General features: G+C 38.5%; 1 protein-coding gene across 45 annotated transcripts in view; it reads left to right on the plus strand.

The window, feature by feature from the left end:
* PTPRD (protein tyrosine phosphatase receptor type D) overlaps positions 1–27,931 on the plus strand; it is a 2,254,226-nt gene that overhangs the window by 1,713,697 nt on the left and 512,598 nt on the right. Inside the window, exon 1 of one of the 45 annotated variants that reach the window (XM_032307452.1) lies at positions 6,011–7,135. The exons of the other annotated variants lie outside the window; for them this stretch is intronic. The gene's annotated coding sequence lies outside the window, so the exon portion shown is untranslated. Of the gene's footprint in view, positions 1–6,010; positions 7,136–27,931 lie in introns of those variants that run through there. 45 annotated transcript variants of the gene reach the window in all.

Raw genomic sequence — 27,931 nt, forward strand, 5'->3', positions numbered from 1 at the left:
GTTTAAAGCACCATGATGAGAGTTTTTGGCTCTAATCAGACACTAATCTGCTCTTGAATGGCTGAGAGAGAACATTTTCTAAATATGCACACCCTGTAGAAATTGTTAAGTGACATAATTGAAGTGTAAGATAACTAAAGATGTATAAGACAAAGACAAAATGTTCAAAGGCGACTGAAAAATGGTAGTCTTAATGTTTTTGTTCCATTCACTGCTTTGAAAACTGCCCCTGAATGTGTGCGGAAGCATCCGCAGCTACATGCGGAGGCCCCTTGCCATATCTGGGAAGCAAGGTGAGATCTTGTGACCGGTCCCCGTCCAGGATGTCAGGACCATTTTTGCACTGGTCACTTATAATCCCCAGCCTGTGAAGAGGTAGACTCACTGTTATTCGAAAACCAACCTGTGCTATTTCGCTTCTGAGTTTCTGAAAATGATTTTCTGAAACGCTATTTGAACAACCCTTTGGAAATAAAGTTAGGACTTCGTATGGCTTTCTTGCTAAAAATGGGAAAACTGAACTTGATTGGTGGACGCAAGCAGAAGTCTTACAAGCTTTGAGAAACTGCTGCGCTGAGTGTTTTATACCCTCACTGCCCACCCCCTCCCCAACCCTTCCTAAGCCTTGACTCTTAAAGTACATTCTTTCATTAAGGAGATTCAGCACCCTCTTCAGTAGCTGATTGAGTCATTAACATCCTACAGCAGGTCTTAGTCTTGAAAGGTAGGAGTCAGCCACATGAAATAAAATTTTAAACAAATGCTGCTTTACTTTTCTATCATTCTCTCTCTCTTTTTTTTTCCTCGTTATTCTCTTAAACAAAACAATACAAACATTGGTTGGCCATGGAACCAATAGTTGCATTGTAGGTTAAAATTTAAACTTATTTCCAGGTGATATCCCATGACATTGACATTCTATAGATAGTGAATCCAAGCTTTTTCTCTTTTAAAGAATCTTGTTATCCCTCCCAAGAAATACCTGTGATTCATTTCTACCATGTGCCCCATTCTCTTGCTATTCAGCAAAATGGAGCCTGCTTCATCAGTTTCTGGTCTCTGTAGATTTCCCCTTTATTGAGTGATTAATTACTAGCTTTCTGTGACTTCTTAATCTTTTTCTGTATTTTAAAATATTCCTTCATTTCAAAATCCTCTAGTGTAAGATACAAACTCTAAATGGAACATAAGTAACTGCAATTACTTTCCTTTTTATTCAGCTTTGCCTTTACTACCAAAGACATCATTTGGAAAATGTATTAAAGAATCATAAAAGTTTAAAACTTAAAAATAAACACTAGGCAGCTAGTTTTGTCAATGAAAACATTAACATTTAAAGATTAAAGTGACGAAAATTGTGCTTATTCCTTACATTACTAACAGAGTGCCCATTTATATTAGCAATAGTTGTATTTTTAAAAGGTGCCACGAATATATAAAGATTGGTTGTCTCTGAATATTTAAACACAATATATTTAAGACAACACCAAAGCACACTTTTATTGTCAGGGAATACTGAAACCCACTACTTAATGCATGAGTTAATGGGACTTCTTGACAAATAACCTGTTAAATTTTAGCTGACAGCTTGTCATATATTAATTATAAATAATTGTAATATACGGCTATCATAATGCATGCAACAAAAAAAAAAAAAGAAAGGAAGAAAGGTAATTAGAGTATATCCTTTGTTTCCTCCTTCATTTCTTGCTCACAAAAAAAAATGACCCAATGTTTCACTTGGGTTGGGATAGTGCCAATGGTTAATGGAATGCCCCACTCTACTAAAGAATTTAATGGGAATATCCATTTGTCACAGTCGCATGCCGTAATCTCCAGTAGCAGAGCCAATGGAAAATAGCATCGTACCATAACGTCCTCTACACACTGCAGGTGAGAGTGAAATGCAACAGCAGAACTGAACACTCAGGGAGAGGGCCTGGCTTTTCTAGGCCTTTTTTTAGAGAAAGATACGGATTTCTTTTCTTTAAGAGAACAGCACGGACAGCAACAAGAAATTCTGCCCTGGAGAAAAAGAAAGTACCTTTCTTTCATATGGAGAAAAATGTGAATGTTTGCATAGCATGTCTCAAAATCTCTAACCACCTCTTTGTCTACTGGAAAACCCCTTGTTTGTAAAGAGACTTTGATTGGTGGAATCAGAAAGACCAGGATTAGACTCTCATGTCAATCACCAACTAGTTTCTGCGTAGAAGCTTCCAGATCTGAAGAATAGGACTAATAGCATCTAAATGCGCTGTTTCTGGTAGAATGCATGAGGCCATATGGATCAGAAAGTCAGCAGGGCAACTGAAGTACTGTCTTCCTTTCTTCTTCACAATTTAGATGTAATTATGGTATGTTTGGATTACTTTATATATGCAGATTCCGTGTTCCCAAATGAATCAAACACGTATATAGTGAGTGTATTTAATATCCATTTGTTTTATCTCTCTCGTGTGTCAGTTCTGTGTCTGGAACAAGCAGTAAGTCACTGCAAACTGTTGTATGAATTAAATTTGAAAAACTCTGGCAAACATTTTAACTCTTCTAAAGATGAATAGTCATTTGAAGATCAAAACCATTAATTGTTATTATTTTTTAAAAGATTTTATTTATATGAGAAAGAGAACACATGAGAGGGAGAGGGAAAGAGAGCAAGACCATGAGTTGGAGGAAGGGGCAGCGGGAGAAGCAGATTCCCTATGGAGCAGGGAGTCTGATGTGGGGCTAGATCCCAGGACCCTGAGATCATGTCCTGAGCCAAAAGACAAACACTTCACTGACTGACCCTCCTAGAGGCCCAACCATTAATTGTTATTCCCTTTGTGCATTTAGATGCAAATTAATAAAGTATATTGGACATAACAACAATATATAAGAAGAGATCTCAGATACTCATTTCGCTACCTTATGAAACTATCTTCAGAACATGTCATTTGAACCTATGTCATGTTTCTCCATTATAACTGAGTTAAAAAAAAATAAACAAAAAAAAACTGGCTCTTACAAAGAAAATATTATAAGCAACAAGTATTTGATTCCTGGTTAATAATGTGTAATCAGAATAGAAGTAAAACACACAGTTTGAAGTCAAGCTGATATAGGTTTAAACTCTGTCTTGGCCACTTGTCTACTTACGTCAGCATGGCCAAATTATCTTCTTGGATCCTGTTTTCTCACTTGTACAATGGGCCTAATTATACTTAACTACCAACGCAGTTATTAAGACTGGAGCCAAGGCAACAGCCGTGAAACTTTTAATCTCTAGCCACATGATCGAAACATAAGTTTTACACAGCAATATTTAGTATTTATAACACTCTTCTTTCTTTTCTTTCCTGCTTTCATTTGTTTTGCTTAAAAAATTGTTCGCGACCCACTAGGTTTGCGACCCACGAAAGGTCATGATGCACCTTTTGAAAATAGTGGAACAGCATGATGTTTTAGTATATAAGAGTAACAAATGATTACTGTCATTGTCGTTATGATTATTTTTAGTCTTTTTAGAATGTTTCATTATAGATGAGAATAAAATCTTTCAAGTACTTCTAGGAACTAACTCCCTTGGATGGGGTCCAAAATAGACTCATACTCATTGTATGCTGAATTATGCACTAGAGGGGGTTGTGTTATTGCAAAGATCCTGTGTGCTATTCATAACAGAATGCTAAAGCAGAAAGGAACTAAGAACATGTCTAGTCCCATTTCTTCATTTTCCTTCATTTAAGTATAGTTTTAAGATATTCTATATTTATTGCTCATGGATAAGTGGGAAAAACTGATCTAGAACTGGCAGGTAACTAGGGAGAGTTGGGGCAGGGTGACACTGGGTCATGATATCTGTGTTTTGTATCTGCTTCTGCCATTAAATAGTTGGGTCACCTTAAACTCTCAGGGATTTCAGTTTCATTACCTGTAAAATTAGGTGATTTCAACAGATAATTAGCCCACCTTGATGTTCTTTGACTTCAAATCTCCAAACAGTAAACACTCCCAGAGGTTATATGAGATGCCACAGAGTATTGTTATGTTACAAATCTGCTGTGAAAGTATTAAAGTTTGTATATGGGGTGGCTGCCTTAGCCCACTGCAGCTCTGATGTGCAGAGTCTGGCTCCTGTTTACTCAATCCCCTAGATCCTAAGGTTGGATCTTGCATAATAATAGCTCAGAATCCCTTGTTGCCTTCTCCTACTGCTACTTCTTTCAAGATGTTTGTTTATTGTGGGACAGGAGCATCTAGGACCTCCTTATGTCAGGAAAGTAGGGTCCTTGGGCTAATCTCACTAACACTGTTCTCTGTCTCCTCTTCTTTCTGGATCCCTTTGCTACCACTTTGTTGCTCATGTTGGTAATGATCATTGCTAACGTTTTCTAAGTAGCCTAACTGGCTACCAAGGGGGTGGGTTATTTCCTTAACTACACTCCCAGATAGTGGTCAGAATTCCCAGCTGGAATCTTTTAAAATCAGGTCAAAATAATCAGACCTCCTTAAAAGTAGCAGAGGCATGCGTGTCTCTCCACCAAATGCAACATAAAATGATTTTTAGGGTTTTAAAAACGTTCTTTCCTTTTCTTTTCTTTTTTTTTTTTCTTCTGACATTGAGCTTTGCAGGAGAACAGGGTTCATCAGTTTATGGAGGAGGATGTGGCGATGAGAAAGCCAAATCTGTTTACACCTTGAGTGAGAATCACCGGTGTGGAGCTCAGATTTTTTTTAATCCATCCTTAAGGCACAGGGGCAAGGGCCCATCATAACTAGTTCAACTTTCAGTTCCTCACGTCATCAGAAGGACTGGAGGTAAACCTGACTCGGGGTGGCTTGCACAAAGAGAAATTTCTTCTTTTTACTATAAGGTTAACCATTAAAAAAAAGAAGAAGAAAAGAAAAGAAGAAGAAGAAAAAAAAGGCAGGCACAGAGAAGAGTCATGCCAGAATAATCCCTCCCCCTTCAAATTGCTGGAAAACTAAACTTAATTTATCAAGACTCCTTGCAAAAATAGGTGGCTTCTTTTTGGAGTACAAAAGGGTCAGAGGATTATTGACCAATCCTTCAGTGTAGTACAGCATGCAGATGGTTGAAACAAATGCCAGCATGAGATAATAGTCAGGATTCTGGATCATTAGTATGAACCTAAGAGGTCTGCTTACCTTTGCCCTTTCAAAAAGCCTCCAGCCTGCAGGGATAAGTATAGTGTGTATGTGCTGCCCTGAGTGCAGAATGAGCAGGGCCGGGGGGCGGGGGTGGTGGCTGGAGGCCCTGTCTTTACTTTATTTAACCTTTCTGACCAGGTTTCTAATAAAATTGTGGTAGGCCAATTGCCAATGGTGGCTTCCAGCTGCTGACTTTCTCCACATGCTGGAGATCCTGTGAGGAGGAGTGAAGAAGGTTAAAATGTGCCTGTTAGCTAACAGTCCATCCAGTGTGTTCTGTGGATGAAGGGTTCACAGCTGAAGCTTGTGCAGCGGAACAACTGAATGCATGTCTAGGGAAAGGGTTTTATGGTGTTCTTCAGAGAAGCGGGGAGCAGTGAATTTCCAACATCCTAAACACAAGTAGAATGGAAGCAAGACAAGAATTATCCCACTAAGGTTGATTAGAGACGTCCCTTTCTTCCTCTCTGACTCCAAAGTAGATCCTACAAGCATCCCCGAATAAGACGGCCAAGGTGAACTGGGGCGGACTCAAACTGTCTCATCAACGCGCGCTCCTTACATATTATTATAACTCCTTTGAATGGGGTCGCAATCAGCATTTTTTCCCCCAGTGTGCCGGGATGCAGAGCAGGAAGCACCCGTGTGTGCATCTCTTAGGAGATGAGTGAATTTGTTAGAGGGGGTCTTTTCTGGCCTGGTGGATGGATGCTGGGGAGTGACGTCACCCGCCCCCTCCTCCGTGTGTGTGTGTGTGTGTGTGTGTGTGTGTGTGTGTGTGTGTGTGTGTTGCGCCTCCTTCACCCACCTCTCCTGCCTGCCCCTCCTTCGTCCAGCTCTCCGTCCCTTTCAGTGGGTCAGTGGTCCAGATTCAGGGATTCGCCAGCGGGCGCAGCGGGCCTGGCTCTCCCTGCGCCCGGGCGCACCCACACTCACACTCTCGCGCTGGCAACGCGCACACACAATCTCCCAGCGCTGGGGCACCGCGATTCCGTGGGATCCCCAGCACGGTTACGAGGATTTTAGAAATCACTCAGACAAGGAAACAAAGAAAGAAGCTTTCCAGTCACTTTCCTGAGCTTTTTCATTTAAATTCCCCAACAAATCATCTCGCCTCTAACCATAACCACCAGGTTCACGCCAGGTCCAAGGACTGGACTGGACTGGCCATCCCACCTCCTGGCTCTTGACTCCGCTCGGGCCGGTCTCCAGGCTTCGCTTCGCCCCATCTCCCCTGCTTTCCTTCTTTCCCCCCGGCCTCAGTTTCTGGTTACCTCTCGAGTGCTCTTCACTTTTGGGGGGAAGAAGAGAAGGGGAGGGAGGCGCTGAGGGGGGCAGCCGAGTTGCTATTTGTGGCCAAAGAATCCTCTTTAAAAGAAGCAGCAGCAGGAAGGAGCAAACGAGAGAAGCGGAGGGGGGAGAGGAGACCCGGCCCCGGACCCCCTAGCCGCGAGCAGCGGAGCATCGAGGAGCGGGAGGAGGAGGAAGAGCAGGAGGAGGAGGGAGGCAGACACAGCGGCGGCGGGAGCAGCCTGCGAAGCGAGCACAGGGCGAGCAGGAGCGGGAGGAGGAGAAACCGCCGCGGAAGCCTCCGGCTCAGAAGGGCCAGGAGGACGGCCCGAGAGGAGGAGGAGGAGGAGGCGGAGGAGGAGGAGGAGAAGGGGGTAGGGGTGGAGGGAGGGCGGGGGGACGCGCTCCTCTGGATGCTGGATTTGGGGTTTTTGGACTCACTCGCTGACTCTCCTCCACTTCCTCGCTCTGGACTGGGCTGGCCATTCGAGGGCCGGGCGGCGGCAGCGACTGGGGGGACTCCCGCGGCGGCGGCCGCAGCTCCGCGGGATTAAATTGGCCGCCCAGAGGCGGCTGCTTAGGCAGGCTCGGGCTGCGCGGCCGTGGCGGGGCGCGAAGGCGCTGGGGAAAAGTGCCGGTGGCGGCGCGGGAGGCGGTGGCGGTGGTTGCCCGGAGCCAACATGACCAGGTAAGTCCCCGAGTGACTCGGTCCGCCCCCCTTTGCCCTCCCCTCCCTAAGCCCGGGGCTTGCCCTGAGCTCGGCTCAGACAGCCGGCGCCTCCCGGGCCGGAGCTTCCCACTCCCGCGTCCGCGAGCCCAGCGCCCCGACACCGGAGCGCACACAGTTTGCTCTTCTGAACCTCCTTGGGCAGAGGTCCTCCTCCTCCCTTCCACGGTTAGCTTGTCGTTTAAAACCTCAGACCAAGGAAGAGTGGCAATTCTAGAGAATGAGGGTGTTTGTGTATGTTTATTTGTGCGACCCCCGCTCTCTCCTCCTAGGGTGGGTAGAGTATTGGGGAAATGGAGGAGCTCTGGGGCAGTCGGACCCTACCCAGGGATTCTGCCTCTGCATGTATCTATTTCTTTCTTTCTTTCTTTCTTTCTTTCTTTCTTTCTTTCTTTCTTTCTTTCTATCTATCTATCTTCTTCTTCTTCTTCTTTTCTTCTTCTTCTTCTTCTTCTTCTTCTTCTTCTTCTTCTTCTTCTTCTTTTTTAAGAGGCTGTGATTACTGTTTTAAGGAGGGCTGGTTATGGTGAGGGGGCGAATTCTTTTTCTTTCTTTCCTCTGAACTAGTGGGGGAAAGGAGAAATAGCAGGAATCCGTCTACACGGCTGCCATAGAGGAGGGGGATTGTTTTGGAGACCTTTCCATGGCAGAACCAAAGATCCTAGTTCTGCTACGGGAATCTGCTGTTCTTACTCATTCCGAGGGAAGGGAACAGAGAATTTATAATGAAAAATCCAAGTTGTAGGAAACAATTTTAAAAGAAAGCCACAAGAAACCAAAGGTTCTTGGCTTCTCTATCGATTTACTGTAGCTTTTATGTAGGCATGTAGAAAACTTAGATTGTTTATCTATTAGGTTGATTTTCATTTAAAACATTAACAAATGAAGTCAGTTTTCTTATGCTTAAAAAAAAAAAATCTTGAACACTAAAGTGTAAGCTGAGCTTTCATTAATTGGGTGTTCTAGGATTCTGAATAGTAGTTCAATTCTCCAAAACCCAGACTATCACATCTACTAGTATTGTTTCCAGCTCGCCTCCCAGTACGCGACTTGCCAAATGTCTCTGTTTTCTAAAATTCTTAGAGTGATCCCCCAAGACCAAGCTACAGTTGTGACTTAAACACCCAAGAATATTGCTGAGGGATCACTCTTCCTGTATTTTCTCTTAAAGTCCCCCTCCCCCCGCCCCGTTTTAGATGCCTGTAGACACAGTGACAGTGACTTAACGGAGCTTAGCACACTCATTTTGAACCTCAGAGACTAGTAACTGCTTGTGACTTGAGAGAGATTTGCTCTTGGACTTCCAGAGCTACAGACATGGACCTTTCCCTTTGATGTGTTCTTTCCAACCATCCTGTAATAACACACATATGGGGAGTTGGTCCAGCCGTTCATACTTTTGACTCTTTTGGCTATTCTGTCTGTTTGAAAGTGTACACACCCACGACTCAACTTGAGTAAAACCAAGGTGATGTACCAAGACTTGAAATATCCTGATTTTAAGGAATATTTAGATGATACCAACCTAAAGATTGTGTTATGTTGGTAATATGATGATATCCAGAACAATGCTTAGTATATATTATGCTTGTTTTGAAAGCATATTCTATTATATGTCACAGATAGATATTATTTTATTGATTTAGTAAAGAGAATGAATTTTCTATGCTAGATGTCCAACTTCTTGAAATAGACATCCTAAATGGACATGGAAGGAAAATTTCTCCACCTCCCACCTCCCATAATTATGTACTGTACTTTGCTTTTCAATGGAGCTAGCAATTCTGTGACAGATTTTTAAAATTCACCCTCATGCTATCAGCTATTATTGTACTTTCAAAGTGTGAAATTGACAAGCTGGTCAGTTTCATGAATTCAGCTGTCAGATTGTGTCCAGTTAAAAATTGCTAAAAGCTGTAAATGTGCCTGCCTGGAATTTTCTTTTGTAAAGGAAAGACAGCAAGAGGATGAGGATTAAGGGGTGTTATTAATTGTACATCTTTTAAAATAGGGGCACTCCAATGTGAGTTTTTATCACTGGCTGTTGTTGGGAAATACGTGTCGATTTCTAATATTTTAAAAGTGGCCTTCAGTTTGTATCAATATTTCATTTAAAATAGTGAACACTTTACTTAGAAATTATCTGTTCTTAAACCCTTCATTATAATAAGTATAATAAGAATGAAATTCAAAAAGAAAAACTGTCTCTCAAATATATTTTAATATATTTGAGTAATATATCACTTTTTTGTAATGACATGTAAAGAGGTGGATGTTAAATATTTTATTGTGGAGGTTATGTAACCCAAATTCTTCTTGGACCAGTGCAGTGATAGTTACTAAAGTAATGAAATGCGAAGATCTTCTTTAATATATATGTATTTTGGTAGATAACCATGAAAGTAAAACCGATTAAAGTATTAAATACAGTGACTTGATTTGCCTTTTAAGAATGACATTTATGTAAAGCCAGAATATCTTCAAGTGGAGAACTGAGAATCGGAATCCCCTCATCTGCTGCTGTTCGCTGAGCCACTAGGGGCCTGTATTACTGTTCTTATATCCAGGAGATACCCTCCTATGGCAGATACAAACCCTTCCTAGAGAGACATTTAAAAAAAAAAAAAAAAAAAGTAGGCAGTCCCCTAAGTTTTTCTTTTGTTTTTAACCTATTAACTCATGCTCTAGTGTTAGTCATGGACATTGATTGAAGAGTTTTTCAAGAACATTATTTATAGAGCTTCTGAAACTATGATGGTGTAAAGTGATTTTTTTCACATAAAATGTGAAACAAAAGAAGTATTTGTGTAAATTCATATGTGATCCCAGATTCTCAGTGTATGCCAACGATAAACAAGTAGGAACATTAATAACTTTTTTTTATTGGACTGATAAGGATGTTATTTGCATAATGTAGGGTTAAAAGATAAATGAAGCAGAATTACTTTAAGGAAAATGTAGTCATAGATTGATGGTGTGATTAAACTTGCTTTGTAAGTGCTGTGCAAGTTAGTATGGAAGGAGAATCTGAGGCTCAGTCCAGTTTAGTCAGCACTTGAGGGACCTGGACTGAAGATGCACTATACATTTTTAAGTGTCAGTTTCACAAATTTGAAATCGACCAGCTGTGGCAATCTTGATGGACATTAGGCAATAAGGTCAAGTATACTTACACTGTTCCTTTGTTGATTTTCAGTTTTTCAAACTGACAAGGGTGACTGTTGGTGAAAGAGCACGCTACCGGCATTTGCATATTGGATTTCCTTCAGATCCAGCTTGATTTATCAAGCCATGAAACAATTCTATTATTTAAAAAAGATGCTATGGATAAATGAGAATTCATTAACACAATCCCATATGAAAAGGGCCATTTCAGGAAAGATGGATTTCTCAAGGTGATTTTGCTTTAAAACCACCCAGTTTCAGCAGTGTAGTTGGGTAGTCTGAGAGGTAAAGTATGTGTGTGCTCTAACTTGTGATCCTGAGAGCTCAAACTTTTACATTAACATCTTTAAATCTGTGCACTTAACCTTTGCTCAAGGGTACCCTTTTACTTGCCCCAAAGTTCCTGGTTATCTCACAAATGAACTTTACCTTTGACATAGTGTGCTCAACTGAGTGGCCACAGAGTATACCTTTAGGATTGGTATTACAAGATATATGAAGTGCTAAATATACAGCTGTAAGTATTCAGTTTTCCAGAGTACTCACAGAATGTATTATTTTTTCCCTATTTCCTTAAAGGGACAGTAGTTTTTGGCTGAAAAGTTTAGTGTGAGAAATTAAGTTCTATTTTAAGCCAGGTCTACTCTGGGTGTCTTATTGCTTATTGGAGTTATTTACCTTTTCTTTGTACTGTTTGGTTTCTTTGAAAAATTCATTTTGGAAAGCTACTTACTTGTGATGGCACAAACACAACATGCAGCCTGAAGCAAAGTCAATGTTTAAAAACATTTCTTTTTATATTACTAATGATTTGCCAAGAAAGAGCAAAGAGAGGAGTTATTCTTTCTGTGCCCTACAGGATTGAGGATTCCCGTATAACACATCATCTAAGATATCTGGTAACATGTAAGAAGATTGCTTAGAAGGGATTTTTCAGTGAATTTTATTCCAACAAACATCACTTTTTTAAGCTTCTGTAATTTTATAGCACAGTGACATTTCCAGCAAAGGATCCATTTGTTTGGGGATCGTTTTCTATATGGATAATCTCATTTTCTTGTGATTAGTACTTGAAAACACTTTCGAAATTTGATGCTTGGCTTGCATTTGTTTTGACAATTGAAGTGTCCAACTCCCTCCCCCATTTTCAAATAAAAATGTGTTTCAGCTCTTTCACAGTTAAGTCCTTTAAAAAGATAGCTGAGAGAATATATGGCTTGTGCTTCCTGATTGTTCATTATATGAAATTATAGCCTCAGACGTAAAAGTTCAGCATTTTGTTTGCGTCATAAGTCTTGGGGAGGTCAGAGAGCGAATACTTGTATGTTACAGCCGTCTCTGACCTAATGCAACCTAAATAATAAAGTCATGACAGTGGCACTAGACTGAAGCATTAATGAAGCAGAATTGTTACAAGAAGTATTTCAGGAAATCACATTTAGGTCCTCTGCCCCTTGTTTCCCCTTTAATAAATTGCCCACTTAGCTTTCATGTGATCAACAGTCAGTTTGCATTTTCTTCTTTTAACATTTAATCATTAAATATTTTAAGGCTTAGACATTAATTTAAGTTTTATATCCACATGTTCTCAAAACAATGTGTTGGGGGAAAAATGACTAAAATCATGCCAGTAATGTCCTGCCTTCTCCCTTTCCAGATAATCCATTCAGTATCTTTCTGTTCATTATTTTTTCTTTGGTACTGATACGTATGATTGGATCATGTCAATACTTGTCAGTTTGTCTATTGCTTTTTACAAATTACAGAAAAAATAGAGCAAAACTGAACTTTTTATTCACTTTCCAACATTTACTGTCCCTCAAATCAAGTTCCTATGTGTCATAGTTGAGTAAATTAAATGAAAGAATTGACAATTTGGGAAGCTAAGACAACTGATTTTGTCTATAAGCCAGCAGATCAGGTGTACCAGTAGAAAAGTAATGTTGAGACAACTTAGATGATCCTTATTCCCCACCTGCAGTAAGCAAGCCTTGCTTTCCTTTGCAAATGACTGTTCTTAGCTGCCAGGTTTTTTCTTTGGCTCCTTCCGCATCTGTAACAAAGTACAAAAGCAAAAGCAGCCATCTGAAGCTACGCTTTCTCCAAATTCTTTGGATTTTCACTGACCAGAAACCCTGTTTAACTCTGACATTCTGATAACAATGTCAGGAGCATTGTGACCTTCACCGCAGTGCTATTTACTGGATTTAAGCTGTGTAACTCTTGTCAGTTTCATGAAATTGATTGAATTTATAAATTCTTAATTGTCTTTTTTTAACAGCCTTTGGGCTATATTCCTTAATGCAGCAGTGGCTAACTAAATTGAGATTGTGAATTACATTGAAGGAACAGCACTTCTCCATATCATTTAGGGATTAGGAGATATTGTACTTTCAGATACATAAAATGATCATCTGTAATCATTGGGTCAGAAGTGATAAGAGACTTCTCTTGTAAACTTCAGTAAATCAATTTCTCTTATTAATAAAAATTTTTGTGTTAGTTCTGATCTTATAAATAATTGAAAATTAGTTCTTGTTTCATTTTATTTAATCCTATTAGTATATAAAGGTATGCTAACGATTATAAAATTTCAACTGACTTCCTTCCTTCCATCCTCCCCTCTTCTTTCCTTTCTTCTCCTTTTCCTCCTGCTCCTTCTTTTGCTGCAGTGAAAAGAACATAAATTTGATGCAAGCAGAACTGAATTTATACATTAGTATTGTCACTTATATGTGGAATCTTGGGGGAAGTTATATAACATTTCAGTGTCTCGGTTTCATTATCTGTAAAGTGGAGAAAATAACCACAGATACAATGAAGACCCAGTTAGATAATAGGAATTTATCTTATTTTTCATTATCAAAATCCTGGATTTAAGAGTTATGTAAGGAACATGTTGTATTCATTAATGCTAGTTTCTCTGATAGAATTCTGCTGTCTTTAGTTACCTGCTGTAAATTATTGCTACCTGACTTAAAAATTAGGACTTGTTGGTTATGGACGTTTTGTGTAGGTTTGTTCAGTTTTCACTGTTGTGTACCTGCTATCATTACCACACATGCTAGAACTGCAGTTTCTTTCCAGCATGTTGATTGAAGTCTGTACACATCAGTACATCATGGGACACTTTCTCAGAAAGCTTTTAAAGCAAAAGCTAGAAATGATTTTACCTTAAGTACACAAAGAGCATTTTGTTTTAAAGTAAAAAAAAATGTATTAATAGATTCTTGCTGATATTTGATGTGGAGCTGCGGTCTGGGGGAAGAAGTGTTTAGAAAAGTACTTAATTAAAATAGTGAACCAAAAGAATTACCATTTTTTTCTTTAATGGTAGTGCATCTTAGAAAGCTCCTTAGCTCTTTGCCTAGTGCAGCTGTCCTTCCCTGAAAGATCAGGTTTCAAGAGCAATGATGGATGGTGGGTGCCTGTAGCCAGTTGTGGGGTTTGTTCTGAGGTCAAATGTATTGATGGAGGATAGGAATTTACTGCCTTCTGTCTCTCTCTAAGATCTGCCAGTACAATTACACAGAGAAAAATTACACTAGACACATCAAATGCTGATCCAGTGTCCCATTATAGGTCAAAAAGACATTTGTTTTCCATGTTTAAAATATTTTTTTTCTTCCATTCCCCCTTCCTCATGTTCTTTCCCAACTAAAAGGACTTCTTGAGCGTGTGCACTAATGGTTTACTGCAAGTAGACCCTAGCATCTCTGTAAAAACAAATCAAACTACTTGCAATAGTAGCTTAGTTGAAATTTTATTAAAGGATTTTAAGAAAGAAACAAAATATGCCTACCCATTTTCATAGTTCTGTTTGAAACAGTTCAGTGTGTTTTTTAGGTACATGGTTTTATACTTTATTTTAAAGGGATCTATCAAGATTATCTGGCTTGTTGGGAATAATAATAGTCTATTGGAAATGATGTAAATATTGTGAATCTACTTAATGACCAATGAATGATTTTCACTTTTTTCCTAGGTGGAAAAATTGTAGTATTTTTAAAGGAATAAATTGTGGGAAATATCTTCCACTGGAAACATCCCATGGATGGTAGCTATTCTCTCTGAGCTCTTTCTTTGGCACTTTTTTCATCAACATTCTTTCCTCTTAATCTGATGTTTTGGCCCCTGCGTCTCCATTTTGTCATTTTTTCTGTGGCCCTCATCAGGTCATCATTTATCCCGTCTTCTGTGATATTCCTGTCCACTTCTCACAGAAGCAATGATTTCTGGTAGTTGACCTTCAAAATAAATCTCCTAACTTCTTAATGAACTTCCAGACCTGATTTTTTTTTTTATCTGCTTGTTAGATAGTTGATATCTCACACTCTACATTTTGTAAACCTAAAACACTATCTACACATCCATACACAGATTGACCTTTTTTTTTTTTCTTGGTAGCTCATCATCTGATTTAGCTCTGCACTAGAAACTTGAGAGTCACCTTTGTCTCCTCCCTTCCTTTCATTCTTGTCCCCACTCAATTTTGCAGGTTTGATTCCTGTAATCTCTTTTAATCTTATCACTCCTTTTCAACTGTGTCCCTTTGCCATATTGTTGACACATTCAACACACCATTCCTAGCTGCCTAGGCCCTCTCTATGCTCTCACACTTCTCTTAATTCTTCCTGAAAACTTTCATTTTTCTGAAATGCCAACCTTCTCAAGTCTGCATACCCATGTAACGAATCCTCAGTACAGCAGTCCAAGCACTTTACAATTGAACAAGCACCCTCCCTTATAGAACTCCAGGTACGCCCCCTCCAGCAGCATCCAGAGTCCCTGCCATCAGGGAGAAAACTGCTCCCAGCGCGTCTGGTGCGGACAGTACCGTCTCTGGAATCCCCTTTCTCTACCAGCTGTCCTAACTTGCATCCCTTGAAGTCCTTCTAATTATTCTCTCATTTCCTAATTTTCAGCTCAAGTACTGTGCCCTCTTCTTTGAATTTAGTTGGAGTTGAATTTAATTGAAATCATGAATGTGAAGAATACTTGTTCATTTGAAACCTCTTATGATGCTTGGGACACATATAGGTAAAAACCAAATTTCTGTTAATTTTTCTGATATTGGAAGTACAGTAGCAGTGATCGATGGGCCAATTCATATGAGTACCTACTATGTGCCAGGCATTTGACATGGCACATTTTTTTCAGTACCACATTTAATCTCTATAGTAACTGTGTGTAAGTTTGATGGTTTTGTTATCACCAGTTTATTTAGGAGGAAACTGATTCATTGAAAGGTTAAGTGACTTGCCCAAGGTTACACAGCAAGAAATAGTGAAGGAACTTAAAGCCACGGTTTTAAGTCCAGCGATATTATAGTCCCAACTCTCATGCACTCCAGTCTTAACCCTCAATATATGCTCATGTCTGACAGGATTCTTAAAATTTATTTCACATGCACCAGGCAAATAAAACCAATATGGTGCTTTCTTGATCCAAACTCAGGAAGAATCTTAGGTGTTAATGTAGGTTGTCCTTCCCTCATTTCCAATGAATCTGTTCTGCTCCTTTCTCTGACCAGAGGCATTAATTTTTTTTTTTTTTTTCTATCTTAGATTTGGGCTAGATGGTCTTTTTGTGGTAGTCACCTTCCAACTCCAGAATTATGTGCTTTTCAGGCCAGTGACACAACAGCCTGAGCTCTGGAGCAGAAGTGGTTAAATGACATATTTTCACTAAAAATAGTTTTTAAAAATCACAGAGGCTGGCATTTTCAAAACTGCCCAACAGGTAAGGAATCAAAGAATTTATTTATTTATTTTTTATAAACATATAATGTATTTTTATCCCCAGGGGGACAGGTCTGTGAATCGCCAGGTTTACACACTTCACAGCATTCACCATAGCACATACCCTCCCCAAAGTCCATAACCCCCTGCCCCTCTCCCAACTCAAAGCATTTTTATAAAGAGAAATATGGATTTAGCAGGACTATCTGAGGAGCAGCTTCCCATCAAAGAAATGAAATTATACCAAGTGATGTATATATGCATTCTATTTATTGGCAGCCTGCCCTACCCAGTTGTATCTGGGCAGTTTAGTCAATTATAATGTCTCTTCTAAAATACTCTATTTTCATTGCATACCTGTTAATTTCCTTATCAATAACAGATGGATGATTTGATAGGTTTTTCTCCATTTAATCTATTTTGTGAAGGTTTAACATTTTTTTTTTCTTTTTTGGGGAAGGTTCTGAGGTCTAATTCTGGGTTAATTATGATTTTATAAGTCATACAATAAAGGATTTACATTTGTTTGATGATTTGGAAAATTATTTTTTCTCTGGCAGCAAGGCACCCTGAAGTTTTAAATCAGACATGGTACATAAAATAAAGTTACATGGAAAATGCTCTGGTCTTTTATGGCTCTTTTAGAATGTCAACAGTTAAGTGTTCTTTGCCCAGGCTTCTAATGCACTTCTTACAATCATACACTGTCTTGTTTAACCATGTTTTCCTATGAGTTTATCTGTAAATGGAACCTCTGAGAAGCCTGGAGAAGGGTATCCTACCTTCTCTGGGTAATGTGTAGTGAGGCCAATTACAATCTTAATAAATTTGTTTTGATGATAACAGTTATAGATTAAGAATGACAAGTTCCATAAATATTGTTATGCATATTCAGGTACTACCAGAGAAATGATTCCCTAAATGCATTTGAGTCTCATTTTACTGTTATTTAGACTCAACTTGATCTGATTTATTTTTACTGAAAAAAATTAGGAAATCTATAATTTAAATTTTGATTTAAAATTTGTCACTTAAAATCTATTTTCTCTAAAAATTGTCACTTCGAATCTGTTATCCCAAGTATACCAAAATGAATATTAACTTCCTTTCAACCAAATTATACACTATCTTCTGATATGTTCTCCGACATCTGTTGGCAAGGTCCCCATCATCTTTTGCCTGGTTTGCAGCCTCTCTGTGTTCAGTTGAGAACACACTATTGTTGCTTCTCTGCTCTGTGGCCAGTGTAATCTTTAAGCAACTTGGAGTTTCTCCTCCAAATATTCTGATGGTCCCACATTTCCTTGAAATATGGCTTGAAATAGGCAACAAAAGTCACCTGGCCTTTGGTGCCTTTACCTTTGCCTTGTCTCTTGCTACCTTGTCATTCTTGTGTTCATTTTCTCTGTTCCCTTCATCCCACCCTCAATGCAGGTACAGTCCAGCAACATTAAATTATTTGCTGTTTCTAAGATGCACTACTCTGACTTTTCCATCTTTAATTTTGGGCATGTCCTCTCTCTTTCATGTGTAAAGTCCCTTCCCCTTCCATTTTTGCCCAAGTCACCTCTTCCATTACCTCTTCCTCTTCTATCTTGGCTGACAACTCTTCCGGGAAGACTTCCCACTCTCCCAAGACTGGATACCCTTTATGCACTAAACAAGCACTGAATAAATTTGGCAGTTAATGTATATCATAATGTATTGCAATTGCTTATCTATGGTCTGAAGAATTACAAATTCTTTGAAGCTGAAACCCATGTCTTCTTCCCAGTCGGATCTCTAGTACCTAGCCCATGACCTTGCTCAGTGTAGTCATAATATTGGCACATAGCTGCTAAGTATTCCATGAACAGATCAAGTGTGAGCAGAAAAATCAGGGATGGATTAGTTCATGGCCCAAATCTTATAACCCATATGTTTAATATTTAACTGTACAGTTTATGGTCTTATTATCAGTTGCTCTTTAGTAATTAATTTTTACTTTACTTGAGCTAAGTTTCACTTACCTAGTTCTCTACCAAACCATGGCAAAGCCAAATCTGAGTATACTGTGTGTATCTACTCATATGTCACCAGACAAGACAAATCTGCCTTTACATCTGGCTGGGGTAGGAATTCCCAGATGCACTTAATTCTGACACATGGTCATTATTGAACCAAAAGCCATTGCCTGGCATGATTGTAGCTTGTATTTGTTTTCATTTTAAAGGGCTTCATCCAGGCTGCCAAATGTACAACAGGTGCCTTCATTTTATACTTGCCAATCTGTTGTTATTCAAATGACCGCCGGAACAGAGACTAATGGTATCTAATAAAATTGATCTCAGTTCTGGCAAGCCAGGCTCACAAGAGCACAAGGGGTAGGAAGTGCAGTGTGGAAATATGCTGGTGCTGAGTGTGCCTGTTGAAGCATACAGTTTTTAGGAGGTGACATATGTCTCAACATAGGCCCCTTGATTATGTGGAGCCGTGGAATTTTTCCACAGCCTAGTGTTCCTTAAACACGGGGATTTGTAACATCGAATCTTATTTTTGATGGACTTGCTGGGTGGCACGTGGACTGGACTGGTCGTGCCAGCTTATGGATGGATGGTTATGCCATGTCTGTAAGGCACACTTAGGTCATCTTTTCATGCCAGAGAGCTGGCAGGTATGATGGCTTTTACTTCCTGTCATCAGAAATTTACCTTACTGACATCATAAATTCTCTGCAAAACCTGACTATTAACAGAGTTAACCAGGAGAGGAATGTGTCAGTTTGCAAGTAGGAGCTCGTGTTTGGACATTTTCATTCAGACTGTGTATATAATTTTTTGGGTTCTTCTCATGTTGTATAGGAAGTTGGCCCCTGGAAACCTTTGCCACTAAGGGAAATAAACTTTTGATGACTGGCCATCAAAGTTAAAAAGTTAAAAAGTTAAAAGCATAAGTGTTGGTAAATGTTAGAATCAGTTCTCACAAGGACATGAGATTGCTTTTTTTTTTTTTTTTTTTGCAAGGATTTTAGAGACCTCATTTTACTATCTATCCATTCTCCCATTTATGTATTCATTCTTTAAAGTGCCACACATTAGACTCCCTTAAATGCAAGGAATTGTGGGAATATACAGATGAACAAAACACTGCCAAGTATAATTTGCATAGACAAATAGACTGAGATCTAGATTCTTAAGATTTTGAGAAATGTGTGCTACATAAAATCCGTTTCCTATTGGAGAGCTTTGTGTTGTCATGTGGAAAAAAGCTACTCAAGTTCCATTATGATACTGGAACTTATGGACTCACTAAATAGTAGTAATAACCGCCACTAGAATAAGAGAGAGCGGCTATAGCCTTAGCTACCTAGCCACACGTCACTTAGCTCCACAGTTAATTGAGCTCATCTAATTTCTTGTGACCTAGCATATAGAATAGTTCTTAGGTTAGGATTTGGCTATTATTGGACCATCTTTTTGTATTATTTATACCCATCCTACTTGAAAAAGGATTTGTGGCAGCTATTAAATCATATGCTTCATTATCCTTAATAAATCACCTTGGTAGAGCAGACAATGGATTATTGTACAGATGGTTAGTTTCTATGAGAAATTTTTAAAAATATGCAACTTCTTAGCCTCATTCTGACTGATATTTTATTTCAAAGCATTTTTAAAATGATAGTGCCCTTAATGGGGTATGCTGAACTAGATACTTAGTGAGTGGTGCTGGTCCTAAAAAAGAAAATAATAAATAAATATATATGTAAAAGTAAAAAAAATATGATTAACAGTGCTTAACAAATATATTTAAGAGGACTGTTACCATTTCCTTTTTTTTCTTTTTTTTTTGGGAGGGACTGTTACTTTTTCTAATTGTGTAAATTTTTTGAAATAATCTTCATGATTTAGAGAAAAAGATGCACATTGATGTAGAAGGATTTTTTAGTAGTTTTTTTTTTTTTTGCAGTTAGAATTGAGAAAAGTAATGAAATAGATACAAACTTGCATCTGCAAGCCTTATGAATATAGTATTACTTTTAGGTAAAGGGGAACAAATTATCTTTTAGGTATTTTAAGCATAAGACTTTTTCTTTTTTGATTATTTATGTACCAGAGTGAGAAACTCCACTGTTTTTGTGTCTCCAGATGAGAATGAAACACATTTCTTTCTGTAAAATAGCTGCCTTGGCCTCTTTGTTGTAGGAATAGCCATTTCTCAGAGAGTAAATGGGAAATTTTCCAAAGGTGTTAGAAAGGACATTAGATTAAATCTTATGTGGTTTAGCTGAGGAAACTAAGACCCCAAGAGTTGAAGAGACTTCACTGTCCTAGCTGGCCCTTCCACCTTGGTCTCCTGAACTCTAAGCCATTCTTTTCTGTAGTTAACGCTGCCCCTGCCAGAAATGGGGTCTTGACCAATGCATTGCTGGTTCTGAGTTAGAGGAAGGTTCTACATCAGACAGTATCTGCTTTGATAAGAATTCTACTGCCTTTTTCTCATCAAAATTCAAGGGAGGGTGATCAGAGGGGCTCAATCTGTTGAGCACCCAACTCTTGATTTCGGCTCAGGTCATGATCTCAAGGTCGTGGGATTGAGCCCTGTGTGGGGCTCCACACTCATCTGCAAGTCTGCTTGAGATTTAAGTTTCTCTTTCTCTCTCTGTCCCTCTCCCTGCTCACATACTCTCTCTAAAATAAATAAATCTTAAAAAAAAAATTTCAAGGGAAAGAAAAGGACCTAGATCTTCCTTATCACATATATGGATAAAAATATATATCCATATCTGTATATATATGTATATACACATACATATATCTCCGTAAGATTCCAAGTCTCCTTACTACTTAATTAAAATTTAATATGATTGTAAACTTAGTTTTGCTAGCTGTATTTCAAGTGGTCAGTATCCCCATGGAGTTGGTGGGTATATAGAACAGCACAGATGTTTCCATTGTTGCATGAAGCTGCTTTGCACAACACTGGCCTACCTGATCAGTCTGTAATGTCAGTTGGTATTTTTAAGGTTTCATATGTAACAAAATAAAGCTAGACCATTTATGTACTGACAACACCCATTGATCTTAGTAGGAAAGAATGTACCTGCCAAATGTAGGTGAAAGATACTGTGTCTTAGAAATACATCCTCAAGGAAAGTGAATTGATAGCGGAATCTCTGCTCTGTGTCTCACGACAAATATGCATACTCTTTACTTTGTTCCTGTGTAATGGAGAGGGGAGACACCTGTCTTGAAGTCAAGGAAGGAGGCAAATTCATGATCCCTGGTTCCATTGCATGTCCTCTCATTCCGTTAGCAGTGTTTTCTGTTATTTTCCAAGGGGATTTTGTTTGTATTTCAGCCATTTCACCTTTGGGGGTCCCCAAGAAGGAGTAAGTGGTGTCAGTATGCCGAAAGGAGTGGCTCAGGAGTGTGGTTGTATTCTTTAACATCCAAACACCAGGCTTTGACAGTGAATGGCGATGCTCTTAATGGGACAACAGGTGTAGACTTAGGCCTTTCTTTTTTTTTTTTTTAATTTTTATTTATTTATTTGACAGACAGAGATCACAAGGAAGCAGAGAGGCAGGTGGGGGTGGGGGGTGGGGAAGCAGGCTTACTGCTGAGTAACCCCGATATGGGGCTTGATCCCAGGACCCTGAGATCATGAGCTGAGCTGAAGGCAGAGGCTTAACCCACTGAGCCACTCAGGTGCCCCTAGACTAGGCCTTTCTAAGCCAACTGGATAGTTCTGATGTCTTAAAGCTCCATATGCAGAGCAGAGCAAATGTGTCTTTTGTTGGTTGGCTGAAATGGGCAGGAGGGAAGCCTGAAGGTAATCCCAGGGATGCAAAAGTGTTACTTACCTAGCCTTCACTTAGTATCTTTCTTTCTTTATTATTTTTTTAAGATTTTATTTATTTATTTGACAGAGATCACAAGTAGGAGAGATGCAGGCAGAGAGAGAGAGAGGAGGAAGCAGGCTCCCTGCCGAAGCAGAGAGCCCGATCGATGCGGGACTCGATCCCAGGACCCCAGGATCATGACCTGAGCTGAAGGCAGAGGCTTTAACCCACTGAGCCACCCAGGTGCCCCACTTAGTATCTTTCTTACTGTCCTTTTGCTTTATTATAATGCTCTTAAATCTTGTCAGGGATCAAGCCAAACCAGTGTCACCTGTAATTAATGCTGACAAGCAGCTATCAGAAAACCTATTAGAAGTTACTGAAAGGAGTGTGGGGCGGATGAGGACCTCCATACTAACCCCTGACAATTCAGTGGGGACGAGAGGCAGAGCAGTCCAGACAATTCTACCTTGGCCCCTACCCCACCCTCTTCCACCCTCTCCCAGACCCAGGCAAGAGTTAAAAGTTCATTTTAATGTTTTTATAGAGCCATAATATAATAGTCAGGGGAAGGGGGAGGGATAAAAACTGTACTACTTTATAACAATTCCTGGAAACATAGCCTCACTTTCTCTCAACCAGCCTCTCTTTGGGTCACAGAATCTGAGATAATTGTTCCCAAATGCCTTTCTCTTTTCCCTTCACATCTTAAATCTCTATCACCTCCCACAGGGAGCACCACAGGTTCTGATATTTTTAGTTGCATTTTTCAGGTAGGTTTTTTTTTTTTTTTTTTACTAGTTATAGAAAGAAGTTACTTTGTTTTAAATATATATGCTTTAGAAACTAGGTAGCAACAGTTAGGGATAGTTTATTGTTGTTTTGTTTTAATCAGTTCTGAGACTCTTTGTGGTTATGTATCTCCAGTTACATAATCAAATCAGCAAAAACAGGTTTCTGAGGGATAAGTGTTTTCAAAGCCAGTTGTTTAGAAATACAGTTGGTGTATTAAGCTGTACTTGTAGCTTTAAAAAAAAGAGGCAAAGGTCTCTATTAGGGGATTGTATATATCCGATGGTGAGGGTGCTTGGTACAGAATAAATTGGGGGTTGCTTAGGACCACGAAATGTGTCTCCCACCCCATTTTCAGAATATTTCTCAATTAAGAAAATAACAAAGGTTGTTTCCATTTCGGTTATAACAGATTTATTTATCTCCTCACCAAAAGGATTCATGGCAGGGATGGGAGTGCTTATGCTTCAGGACATTTTTCAGCCCCCTTAACAAAGTGAAAAAGTGGAAGGTCTGCTTTGAGGCAATTTATCCACTAGATCCTGAGGACACTCACCTCTTGCAAAGTCCACTGTTTCAGGTCTACACTTCTTATTGTGTTTATGAATACCATCTCTATCAGTAACCAAGGTGAAAATCAGGTTCCTCTGGTAATTAAAGATTTAAATCTTGGTGGTTGTAAGAATATTATACTAGGACAGGAGCTATATGAAATAGCCACGCATTTTCACCCCAGAAAGATATAGTAGTCCATGCCTCAAGCCCACCACACTGCAATCATGGTTTATAGTGCTCTAGGTAAGAACATTGAACTTGAATTTGTCATTATAGAAAGGATACTGAGGACTCTCAGGTAAGGTGACATGGTGAGCCATATGTGACACTGATCCTTGTTGGTAAAAGGCTCTTGCACATATTATTACAGGCCCTGGAGAATATGCAATATCAGATCCAGAATGGTACTGCAGTTAATTGATGTAATTGGTGCCAAAGGGTCGCAAAGTCCGTTAAAGGGCCAATTAATCATTTTCTATCATTTAATTATCTGAAAAAAAATTAAGGATGGGCATGATTAGTTTATGTGTTAGTATTTTACTTTATCTTATTTTTTAAATTTTTTTAAGATTTTATTTATTTATTGACAGATAGAGATCACAAGTAGGCAGAGAGGCAGGCAGAGAGAGAGGAGGAAACAGGCTCCCCACTGAGCAGAGAGCCCAATGCGAGACTTGATCCTAGGACCCTGAGACCATGACCTGAGCCAAAGGCAGAGGCTCAACCCACTGAGCCACCCAGGCACCCCTATGTTAGTACTTGAAATTTATGTAATTATAACCCTGCCAAATTAAATACTGAGCCCCAGGGGTAGCTGCCATTCTGAGTAGAACCCAGAAAGGCACAGAAATGTGGAACATCCCACTTGGGTGTGTCTGACAAGTGGCAGAGTAAGAAAAGGTAGCTTGGGTTACAACAGGGTGATTTGAAAGAAAATATGAATCCAAAGTAGTTTTTTCTATGCACTGCTCTAATACAGTGATCAAGCAATATTCTTTTCACTTTTCTCTACCCTTTTTATTCTTCTATAAAGTGAAAAAGTAGTATAATCTCATTATAGAAAATTTAGACTGGGAAAAAAAAGTCACTAATAATCTTATTACCTGAAAACAACCCACTGTTCTGACTTGAGTAAAATTTTTGGTCCTTTATATTCTAGTGAATATTCTGTTAAATGTCAGTTAACATTTTAGCATAAATACATTTTTCCCATCTTGCCTCATATGATCATTGTCTTTAATGGCTCCCCAATATTGCATTGACTAGAAGTGTCTCTTTCCCTATGTTAGCCATTTGTGTTTTTTTCCCCATTTATCTCACTATTTCAAATACAAAGCTTAGAAGAACATTTTAATGGAGATAACTTTTTCTATATTTTATATTATTTCTCTTAGGATCAATACGTGGAAGTGGTGGCACTAGGTCAAAGGATATGAATGTTTTTATGACTTTTGAAACATGTTGACAAATTGCATTCCAGAAAGGATGTATATCTTGATAATGCCACTCTTACTGGTGGAGGATACTAGGTTTTTTTTTTTTTTTTTTAATCCTTTGTCAGTTTGAAAACAATCATCTAGGTTTTCTTGATGTAATAGACAAAACACTGCCTCCTTATTATTTTAATACAAATTTATTTAATTACTAAAGTGATAATTTCTCCCTAATGTTTGTTTGCAGGTAATTATTCCTGTTACATGAATTGTCTTTGCATATCATTTGCCTCCAGGTCTTTATTCATTAGTTCATGTTCTTTATATTATTGGGCACATTAACTCTTTGTCTTGTTCATGAAAAATGTACCTTAAGTCTTTGTATTGATCTTACTTTAGTAACTCATTTTACATGCAGAATTTTTATTTGTAATTTTTTATAGTCAAAACCACTGATGATCTTTTTCTCTATTATTATCCTTATTATAGTTCGAATTAGAGGTCTTTTCCTTTTCTCAGATTCTCATCTGGTTTTTCTGGTGTTTTATTCCCCTTGTTACTACTTTATATTGGTTCTTCAGGCAAGTGGTTCTGTATAAAATAGTGGAATATTTGGAAGTACTAGATAACAGGAAATATCATGATATTTGTATCCAGCATAGAAACCTGGTACTGCTTTGTTAGAAGAAAGAATATTATAAACGCACAACCAAGAATTATATGTACAGAGATTTCTTTTAAGTTGCCAAACTAGATGATTTGTTAATCAATCAATTTTTATGTCACTATTCATAAATTAGTATTTTTGTTTGTTTAGTTATTAGAAAATGGAATAACATTTAGTGAAACAGGTACATTAAGTTATTTTTTAGTTAAATTTGCTAATTTAGTTGATTAGTTGATTTTGGAAATGAAGTATTTCCAAGCAGCTCATAGAACCTAGATGTTTCCATAAAAAGGAATGTTGTTTGATAGTGTCACCTTCAGATCATCTATAGATGACCTATAGGTCATATGTAGTTGTAGTACAAAGCAAGATTCTAAATAGATTTTTATCCCCTACCCTGCCCATTATTTATCTCCAAACTACATAGTCCTTTATTCCCCAGTTATTTATAATGCTCCTTTACAAATAATTTTATTTGAAATCATTATTTTTTTTTAAAGATTCATTTATTCATTTGAGAAAGAGAGAGAACGAGCAGAGGAGGGGAAAAGGAGAGGGAGAAAGAGAATCCCAAGAGACTCCATTGAGTGTAGAGCCTGTCATGGTCCAGGGGCTCAGTCTCACCATCCTGAGGTCATGACCTGAGCTGAAACCAAGAGCTGGATGCTTAACCGACTGAGCTACCCAGTACCCCTGAAATCATTTTAAGTTTTATATTGTTTTATTTTTCTATAGGTCCATGACTGAGTTAGTTATAATACACTTTGAATTACTGTCCTTTTTTTAAATCCTCACTATTATAGCTTGCTGGGTTGAACACTCCTCATGTTTTTCTTACATATTTTTCTTTGGTGTTTCCTTCCATTTGATTTTTTGAAATGAACCATAGTTAACCCTAAAATTTTGAGTTGAAACTTAATTTGGATGTTCACAAAATATCATTGGACTTACTCATGTTCTGAGAAGTGGGCACATTACGTATAATTTAATTATAGTCAAATGCTTACTTATAGTGGAAATTGTTTCCTTTCTCTTTATAACATTACATAAAATAAGCAAACAAACAGAAGTACCTTTGTTTTTAATGGTACAGTTTTTCATTTTCAAAGTTAGATATTAGATAATTTTTTAACTAAGGAATGCCTATTTTGACTTAAATCCCAGTTTTCTTGATTCCAGAATCTTGTGTCAATTAGTTTCATAGTTGGAAGAAAAATGACATCTAATCTGCGTATGCATCAGTTTCTCATCTTTTCATTCTATATCCTATTTTTAAAATGTTTTCATTGGATGCCTGAGTCGCTCAGTCCATTAAATGTCTGCCTTTGGCTCAGATCATGATCCCAAGATCCTGGGATCGAGCCTGTATAGGGCTCCCTGCTATGCGGGGAGCCTGCTTCTCTCTCTGCCTGCTGCTTTCCCTGCTGTACACACACACTCTCTCTCTCTCTAACAAATAAATAAATGCAATATTAAAAAAATAATAAAATGTTCTTATTAAAGTTCTGAACTGAAGACCTAAAATTAAGAATTATATATTAAAGATGAGATTTTAAAAATTAATTCCTATATTTTTCATAAGGATAGATTTTGATTATATATTTGGTATGTATCAGTTGTTCTGTAGATGTCCTAATGTTAAAACCTTTGTCTATCAGACGCGTGGGTGGCTCAGTGGGTTAAGCCACTGCCTTCGGCTCAGGTCATGATCTCAGGATCCTGGGATCGAGTCCTGCATCGGGCTCTCTGCTCAGCAGGAAGCCTGCTTCCGTCTCTCTCTCTCTCTGCCTTCCTCTCTTTCTACTTGTCATCTCTGTCTGTCAAATAAACAAATAAAATCTTAAAAAAAAAAAAAACTTTTTTTATTTTTAACCAGAAACAAAGCAAAACAAAACAAAACAGTCCAAGAAGATTATGGGTTTCAGTGATTAACCAATAACTCTGGACTTTTCGAGATGTGCCAAAGGCTCTCTTTCTTTGTGAAATAGAGCATATCTTGTAGTTTGCTTTGTCAGTGTTCTATTAAATTATCAAAACATTCAAGTTCTGCATTTTGAGCAGTATTTATGCTTGAGTTAATTCCCAAGTTTCAGGCTACTAACTTTATATTTATTATTATTTACCAATTTAGCCATGTCTTAATTTATATAATAGAGCATGCAGGAGCACACATAACTTAAAACTCCAGGAAGTAAAAAATGTCATTTGGACAATATTGTTTTGAAATTTATTATATATTAATTAAACAAATATTTACTGAGTTCCCACTGTATCCCAGACATCGATCTAGGCACTGAAGATGGAGCAGGGAACAAGAAAGCCAAGATTATTTTCTTAGGGAATGTTTATTTTTGTGGGGAGATAGTCAATAAACAGATATACAGTGGTGTGAAAAATAAATGAGATAATGATAAGTACAAAGAAAATACATGGCAGGGGAAGGGAGACATTTAAATGACCAGTGCTGGGGGTGTGGTAGACTCAGAGCTGCATCCTGGAAAGTGGACATCTGAGATGGTTATTTTCTGGGGAAGAAAAATTTAGCAGAGACCAGTGAATGCAATGTCCTGAGGCAGGAGT

The sequence above is a fragment of the Mustela erminea genome, chromosome 12 (genome assembly GCF_009829155.1).
Source record: "Mustela erminea isolate mMusErm1 chromosome 12, mMusErm1.Pri, whole genome shotgun sequence".
Taxonomy (NCBI): Eukaryota; Metazoa; Chordata; class Mammalia; order Carnivora; family Mustelidae; genus Mustela; species Mustela erminea.